Source organism: Saccopteryx bilineata, chromosome 12 (genome assembly GCF_036850765.1).
Source record: "Saccopteryx bilineata isolate mSacBil1 chromosome 12, mSacBil1_pri_phased_curated, whole genome shotgun sequence".
NCBI lineage: Eukaryota > Metazoa > Chordata > Mammalia > Chiroptera > Emballonuridae > Saccopteryx > Saccopteryx bilineata.
This window is the reverse complement of record NC_089501.1, coordinates 5,241,090-5,250,061: the sequence shown is the minus strand read 5'-3', so window position 1 is coordinate 5,250,061 and position 8,972 is coordinate 5,241,090.

Here is an 8,972-nt window from a genome sequence, read left to right as displayed (position 1 = left end):
CCTCTCTAAAATGAATATATAAAAAAATCTGACATAAAAAAAAGCCTGACCTGTAGTGGCACAGTGGATAAAGCGTCAACCTGGAATTCTGAGGTTGCCGGTTTGAAACCCTGGGCTTGCCTGGTCAAGGCACATATGGGAGTTGATGCTTCCTGCTCCTCCCCCCTTCTCTCTCTTTCTCTCACTCTCTTTATCCTCTCTAAAATGAATAAATTAAAAAAAAAAAAATCTCATAATGGTGGATGAGTAAACAGGCAGGGAAGATGCTTCCCTCTTTCTCTCTGGACTCGCCCAGACTCTCAGGCCCCCACAAGCAAAACACTCCCCAGCCAAAACTGGTAGGTGAAAAATACCTGTTTTCCAGCAAACAATAGCAAACAGTCACCCCTCCCCATGGAGGCAAGCAATCTGCAATTTGCAACCTGCCACCCTGAGGGCAAACACCCGCAGCCTTTCACAAACCACACACACAGGGCGCTACCCTGCGCCAATGCATAATACAAATGAGCAAACCTAAACACACTGTTTCATGCTTGAAACACATTTATTTGCCTAACACTGATATCCTTATAAGAGAGAGGGTATATACACACTTGGGGACGTAAAGATAAAGCCCAGTGACAAGGGAGGCAGAGCTTAGAGTGAGGTGCTACAGGCAAGGAATGCCAGGGTTTCAGGCAGCCACCAGAGCTAGGAGAGAGGCATGGATGGATGCTTCCTCACAGCCTTCTGCAGTAACCAACACCTTGATTTCGAACTTTGGGCTTCCTAAATTGTGGGAGAACACATTCCTGCTGTTTTAAGCCACCCAGTTTGTGCTAATTTGTTACAGTAGCCCTAGGAAACTAACACCCATGGTAATCTTAAATATCCATCCCTGTGTGTTACAAATCCTATTCCTGTCTGTGGAGACCCAACCAGAAGGCCCCTAAACTTTCAGAGCTGTGACAACAGGCTTGTCTTGCAAACGTTAAAGGGTGGTTCCTTGTTGTAAAGCCAGCGGCCAGAGCCAGGGCCACTATCACAGCAGCCTTCTGGCCTATGCAGGTTCGCATTGGATTCGGACAGTCGGCAAAGAAACAGTGGAGCCAAAAACTGATGGGCCATAGTCTTTAATTCTAGCTTGCACCCGGTGGGCAAGTAAAAATACACACTGGGCTCCAAAACCCAATCACATTCAGTGCTCACAAAGCCACTGACTTATCCGAGTTTCCTAGAATCAAAGGTTTCTAGCTCACCAGCCTTATTCTCCTCAGTTCCCCATCTCCTTCCTTATCCCAGATACAAACTCTACACAAACTGGCATCTCACTCAGCACTCCGCCATCTTGGCTGCTTCTCCTGGCCTCCTCCACGTGGCCTTTCTCTGCTCTCTCCTCTAATGTCAGGAACCAAGAGCGGGCAAGCCCCCGTTCTGCCCCTATTTTATAGTGTAGCTTCACAACCTCTAATCCAATATACAAAATAGGGAAGTCTCTAATACAAAGTCACTTCTCTGAGGCATGATTGGATTGTACCGCCCCACATCAAAAAGGGTGGGAAAGGCTTAATCCCAAAACCAAGCCCCAGGCTACAAGGATTCTGAACACACATTAATATCAGCTGGGTGATGGCCTCCTCGTGGGCAACGTAATCTTTAACAAAGTGAGCATAATACATTTTATCTGCCCAACACTTGTATATCTGGATGCCTTTCAATGTAGTTTGACTTTGAGTAAATGATCAAATCCTCAGAGTTAAAAAAAACTTCCTAATATATATAAATTAGGCCTAAGGTCCCTTTGTTAATCCAAATTCGGAGGGACCCGAAATATGGAAGACAGGAGCAAGGTCCATCGTTTATATATTAAAGCTTTATTGTCTAGCTTGGCCAAGCGGCGGGAACTCCGACAGAAATCTGACGGAGAGCGCGCCGGCCCTTTGTTTTACTTAGTTTTTATAGTTTTGTAAGTGGGAAGTACAGAAGCAAAAATTGCAATTAGGAGCCCCTTACCGCTATTGGTTATAGTCATATGTCCTTTAACATGATAGGACCACATTCAATTTGCAAACCATACATCATTTTGGAGAAAACAAAATTTACAAGTCAACACAATGGTAGAAAGATGTCTCTTTACATATTAAAGGCTTTCCTATATTATCTAGTGTTTATCTGCTATCTCTCTGTCCAGAGTCACACACGCATTTACATAGGAGAGGTAGTTTTGGTGGGGACAAATGCCTGCAAATGGCTCATTGCTATAAGAAAAGGTTTATTTTGGCTTTTCTCTACCTGCACCTGGCTAGCCATTCACCCCTTTCCCCACAGGCATTGGTGGAATGTCTGGGAATCCATGTTTTCCTCCCCTTGCATTTACAATACAATGCCAAGGGCCATCCTGGTTATGCCAATCACACAGCACAGAGACTATTTCTCACAATTTCTCTGCACACCTTAACCCAAATTAATAAAATGTTCTCCAAGCCTCCTAAAATATTAATATTAATTTTGTAGCCTTTGGTACTTTACAATACCTGCAGGTGAAATGGCTCAGTGGCTCCTCACCTTCATGTATTATGGCGATTTGTGTGGGATCCTTATTCCCCATGGTGAGAGCCAGTGGAAACATAGCAAGACTCTCTCAGCCAGGCAGAGGCTAAACCAATTTGAATGATATCAGCAAAGGAAAGAAACATGCTTTTGTAAGATATTTTTCCCCGCCGAGAAGGAAGGAAGGGGGCCAGAGCCACAAAGTGTGGAATAGCAAAGGCTTTATTTAAAACAGTGCATTCTGCATCCTGCCCAACGAGGTTCCCTGGCCCCAAGGAAAGATGGAGACTAGGGAAGTCGCAATGGTTACCCGCATGGGAGATATTTAAAGGGTCCCTAGAGTGGTCGAGCTAATATGACGTGGTGAAATCTCACTGGCTGGCAGACGGTCACTTTTTTCCAAAGGGTTCCTGTGAAGCCTCTTTTGGCACGCTTGGTTATGGGCGGTCCTAGCCAAAGTTCGCGGGTCTGACCTTTCCCATTATCCACCAACCTTACAGCTTTATAAGGACCTAGTGTTAACATACCCCTCACTCACTTCACAGAGGTTGGTGCAGTGACTTGCCCAAGGTCACACAACCAGTTAGTGGCAGAGCCAGGATTTGAATCCAGGTATCTACCTATTCCCAAAGTTGTCCACTTTTATATTGTTAGAATTTCAATTAATCAAGACTCATGAAGACAAAAAACCTTGGCAAGGCAAGTTTTATCACTTCTGCAGAAAGGTGTGCTGCTGCTAGTGAAAGCTGACCAGCAAGTGCTGCAGGCAGGGAGTGGGTTCTGTTTTTATCCCTAATGCAGGCCCTAGGCTGGGTCTTGCCCCATTGGCTGGGGTGGTGACCTACAATCTTACTCTTTCCCGACTGGCTACTTTAAATGGCCACACTAAGGGAGAAGGGTGAGGTGGAGATAGAGAAACTGGATGAAGGGGCTTGGGACAATTCTCGTTGAAGAAAAGAACATGAGGTAAACAAGTTTTTCCTTCAATATTCCCGCCAAAAAAGACAGACAATATTTATAGAGAGCTGTGTGGCAGTCCCTGTTCTAAGTGATCGATTGAATTACTTAATTTAATCCTCTCCCAAATCCCATGAGGTGAGAGTACAGAATTCTTCATTGCAACGAGTAAACTAGAACTGAGAGAAGCCACAGACCTAACCCAAAGTCACATAGCTGGAGGGCCTGGGGGTGTAAATCAAGGCTGTCTGTGCTCCAAATGACCTTAAGAGCAGGAGGTAGGCAAGGATGTGCATGCTCTCGAAGGTTAAAGGGTCAAATTCACCCTTCCAGGTTGGAGATTAAAGAAGCCTAGTTGAGCAGCGCTTGACCTCTTCAGTAAGGGGCTACAGGTGCAATTCTTTTTGCTCCACATCTTCCAAGAGTCTCTCCATGCTGGAGGTTTTCAGCAAATCCAGCTGCTGCCACTGCAGAGATTCGTGGGTCACTTTGTGTTCTAACTCTCTCAACAGTTGAACCCGGGGCAGGAAAAGGTCCAAGGAAACAAGAAAGGCTCAGAGTCTCTTCTCAGCACAAGGCGGGAACTAGAGATTGGGGACCTCTGCTAGGGCCTGGGGGCAGGGCTGTGCGGAGAGTTCCTCATCTTGAGGTGATACAGGGAGCTGCTGGGTCCTGTGCCAGCTGGCAGCAAGCTCATCAGGATGAAGGCCCATGTGGCATTGACTATAAGCCACATGGGAACATTCAAGGGAAAACAAAACAAAATAAAGACACAACAATGATAGCCAGGCAAGTGATGATGCCACTATCCAGTGGTCCGCAAACCGCGGCTCGCGAGCCACATGCGGATCAATCAGATCGAGGATGTTTTTAGCAAAGGTCAGTTTAGGAGTACCCTAATTAAGTTAATAACAATGTGCCTACCTATATAAGTTTAAAAAATTTGGCTCTCAAAAGAATTTTGTTGTACTGTTGATATTTGGCTCTGTTGACTAATGAGTTTGCCGACCACTGCACATACAATAATACCAGGTCAAATAATTTGATCTTTTAAAAGGAAAATTTGATGATAATGCGTTTATTACTTAGCTTATTAACGAATAGCCACCTCTATCACAAACTGCATCTACATTGTCATTGAGCATTTATCATGAGAGAGCAAGGAATGGTTAACCTGGAGAGACAGGGTGATCCAAGACGTGGCCATGAGTGGGATAGGGAGGGTCTACTCTTGCCTTCATTTTGACTTCCAGAAGAGCTTTGGAGAACCCAGATTCCAGATGGTTGAAGAAGAAAAAAAGAAGTAATAACTTGGTTCTGTTCTGAGTTTTTTCTAATCAATAGCACCATTAGCACTATATGGTTAAGCCTTAATTATAATACTACTAATGTTGATTAATACAGCATGATTCGAATAACATTGTTTTGTTCAACGTTGTTTCATTATAATGTTGATGAGATGCCTTGGGAACTTAAATCTTGTTGATATCAATTAACCAATGGTAAAATTGGTTTTGTTATACATAGTTTTTCTTAAGGTTGCAGAACTTATTGATGACATTAAGTGAGGACTTACTATACATGTATGGTGACTTTACAGTTTACGTATTTATATACCATAACCACTTGGTGCACAATGGTAAAGAAATTAGGATCCACCAGGAACAAATCATATTTCTTGTTTTAAATATGCCCAACTTTCCCAGGCTGTCATTTAAACTTAGCTGCCCTCTCTCTAAACCTAGGGTCTGTCTGCTTCCTTCATCTCAGAGGGTTGGTATAGATATGAAGAGCTTAAACTTGGAAGCTCCTTTATTTTGGTGCCAGCTCCTACTAAGATGAACTTAAGACTTAGCATAGGTCCTCAGTAAAGAACCGTAGACGGTCTGCTTGGGCATAATGCTGACAGCCAGGCTGCACCCCACAGGCAGAAGATTGCTGTCAATTGAAAGCATGCTTGGAAGATGAAAGGATTGCATTCAAGGCAAAGACCCAGATCCCAAGATGCTTTCTTGGCAAAAAGATCCTCAGAGAAACACACAAGAATCTTAGATAATCTTATGTATAAGTAACATTTCACCATCTTAGCCAAATGTGAATAAGAACAAAGCCTTTTGGCCACTGCCCTTGGCTTCTGGGCTGGAAAGGAGGGAGAGTGGAAGCCAAGGTCCAGCCATCTTTCTCTGGCCCTGCCATCTGCTTGACCTCACACCGTGGAAGGCCTGGTGACAGCTGAAGCCAGCACAAACCCCTTCAGTTTTGCAGAACACGTTCAAAGAGAGGGAGGAAAACCTGGGCCGAGGCACTCAGCTCTCCTGCTGCCTGCACATCCTCTCCTTGTTGGCCTGAGCCCTGGCCAGGGCTGCCTCGGAGCCAGTAGCTGGTGACGAAATAAAATCTTCTTGTTCTACAAGTAGCTTGATGCTCAAACACTCTTTTACTTTGTGTAGCTTCCTGTGAACATCACAGACACAGTAAGAGGACATTAAGTCTCCTTTCCATACTTCCAGCATCATGGGCAACCTCTATGCCACCCTGTCATCCAGGGTCCTTTCAAAGTTCTGGTGGCGGGGAGACCTGCTAGTCATTGCCTCCTGGATTTCTGATTTTGGTTAGGAGCAGTGTCACAGAGCAAAGTAAGGACTTGCAGAAACAGTAAATGAAAGTTTCCAAACCACCATTAATATGTGCTTTAGTTTCAATTTACCTTAAAGTGGATTTTCCACTTATGTTGTTACTTCATTTTCTTCAGATAACCATGTTTGAAACTCAAAGATTTGAATCATTCTGAAGAAGCTGCCTTAGCCCTGGGCAGTCTCTCCTGCATGTTTTCCCTTTCCTCGCACTAAGCTCTCTGACCTGTTTTCCCATTTGCTTCTGGCTCTTTCCCATTTCTCCTGAGGCTCTGACATTACCTGTTCCCTGGAAAAAATGCTTTACTACCAGACCCTTTAAGAAGGCAGGAGCAGCTGCAGCTAAGCTCCATCCCCAACCCCAGGGCCAGGCCTCCCTACCCCACTGCTCACCTGTGCCATGAACCAGCGCAACTCGAAACTCGTAATTCTTCAAGTCCTGAGTGAGAATAGTGCAGAATGAAGATATAAACTCAGAGAACACAAGTATGGGATCAGTTGGCCTCTGCAAGCTGACGGCGAGCCAGAGCAAAGCGAAACCCCTGGTTTGCTTTATTATATAGTGCAGACCATATGCAAAATAAGAAAGTCTCTGATACAAAGTCACATATCTGAGGCATAAACAGTAATCCTTCCAAGGTATAAACAGGAATTCTCTTAAGGGATAAACAAGAATACCCCCACCATACATAACATTTCAACCTACAGCAGAACAAACAAGGGGTGAGATGAAGGGCATGTAAATTGCCTCCAGCAACTTAATCAAGTAAATGAGGTGGGGGGATGGGAGGAGTAGAAATACTCACCTTCACAGCCAACATGAAGGTGTGGGGAAGAGCTTAGCCTTTAGCTTAATTAAACTTTAAACTGTGAGGACTTTGTCAGCTTGCAGTCTCCCACACACCTGCTCAACCTCTCAGCCCTGCTCAGCTGCCCCAGACACAGAATGGAGCCTGCAGAGCAGCCAGCCTCTGTCATCCAGCCTCCTCACCCTGCACACCAGGGAAGCCAGGCTGTGCTTCTGCTCCAAGTCTCCTGCAGCTGCTGCTGCTAAGAAGGCTCACTTTTAGAAAAGGCTGCTCTCAACACTTAGAAGAGCATGAACCCTAACATCAGAATCATGCCTTCCGGAAGATGACACACTTGTGCAGTGAGCCCCAGTGCCTGCATAAAATGCCTGATGCATTGCTTTCTCAAGAAAAACGGACTGGGATGCAAATAGTGGTGCGATCATATGCTAGGGTGAAGTGCTGATATCCCACTGCTAAATGAAGTCACATTCTTTGGCTGCATTTTCTTTCATTCCTTCGTCAGGTCTAGCAGAGCCCCATTTTTTTCTTGGGTCCTTCATCTGATCCATCCATTCTGTTCTCACTTAACTGATGAGCTCACACTCTTTCTGGATCAAATTAAGCTGATTCTCATCTAGCTTCTCCTGCGAAATTGCAGCATCTGTTATAAAGTGACTGGCGAGTTCTAGAGAGACACCAAAGTTATAGAAGAATTTAAAGAGGAGTTTACTCAGCCGGTGAACACATGGACCTCACAGGCTCAAATCAAGCAACCCCAAGGGGTTGCAGCTAAGGGTTTATAAAGGCAAAAACCGCAGCAAAAAGCCATTTTACAGAAGTAGAACCTTCGGTTAACTTATTGATAAGTCCCCGCTTTGTAATCTCTTAACAGTTGACACATATTTGCTAACAGCACAGCTTGAGGTTTAGCTCAGCTTGCAAAACTGCACTTACAAAAGTACAAAATGGTGATTACAGAGAGCATACAGAAAGTATACAAAATGGCATTTGCTTATGCTAACAGAGTGTAAAGCCAGCAGCCATCATCATGGGCATTCACATGCAGGTTCGCATTGGATTCGGACAGTCGGTAAAGAAACAGCAGAGCCAAAAACTGATGGGCCATAGTCTTTAATTCTAGCTTGCACCCGGCGGGCAAGTAAAAATACACATTGGGCTCCAAAACCCACTCACATTCAGTGCTCACAAAGCTACTGACTTATCCGAGTTTCCTAGAATCAAAGGTTTCTAGCTCACCAGACTTATTCTCCTCTGTTCCCCATCTCCTTCCTTATCTCAGATACAAACTCTACACAAACTGGCTTCTCACTCAACACTCCGCCATCTTGGCTGCTTCTCCTGGCCTCCTCCACGTGGCCTCCTTCCACTGCTGGCTCTACTCTCATGCTAATCATCCCAGGAACCAAGAGCCCAAACTCTGTTCTGCCCCCATTTTATATTGTAGCTTCACAACCTCTAATCCAATATACAAAATAGGGAAGTCTCTAGTAGAGTCACTTCTCTGAGGCATGATTGGATTGTACCACCCCACATCAAAAAGGGTGGGAAAGGCTTAATCCCAAAACCAAGCCCCAGGCTGCAACGATCCACAGAGACACACATTAATATCACCTGGGCAACGGCCTCCACGTGGGCAGTGGCGCCATCTTTAACAAAGTGAGCATAATACATTTTATCTGCCCAACACAGAGTTACATTTTCTTGGCACTTTGTCACAATTCAAGTGTAAGAAGGGCAGTTGAGGTAGAGCCATTTTGCCTTCTAAAATGCAGCTTTCAGGAATGATTTCACATGAAAAAATTCATTCACCCAGACAATGATTTTGTCAGGTGTTATTGGGATGTCTCACTCGCCACCCTTTAGTGTTGTCTTCAACCTGCAGGGTTTCCTCAATGGGGAGCCTGCTTTGGTTGTCGGATGCAAAGGCAGGGTGAGTAGGTAGAAAGGTAGAAGGTCACAGATGGAAAAATGACCCCTGCCCCTAAATGGTCACTTAGGCATTGAAACTTAGGTCTTTTTGCTATCAGGTTGACTCAGCAGC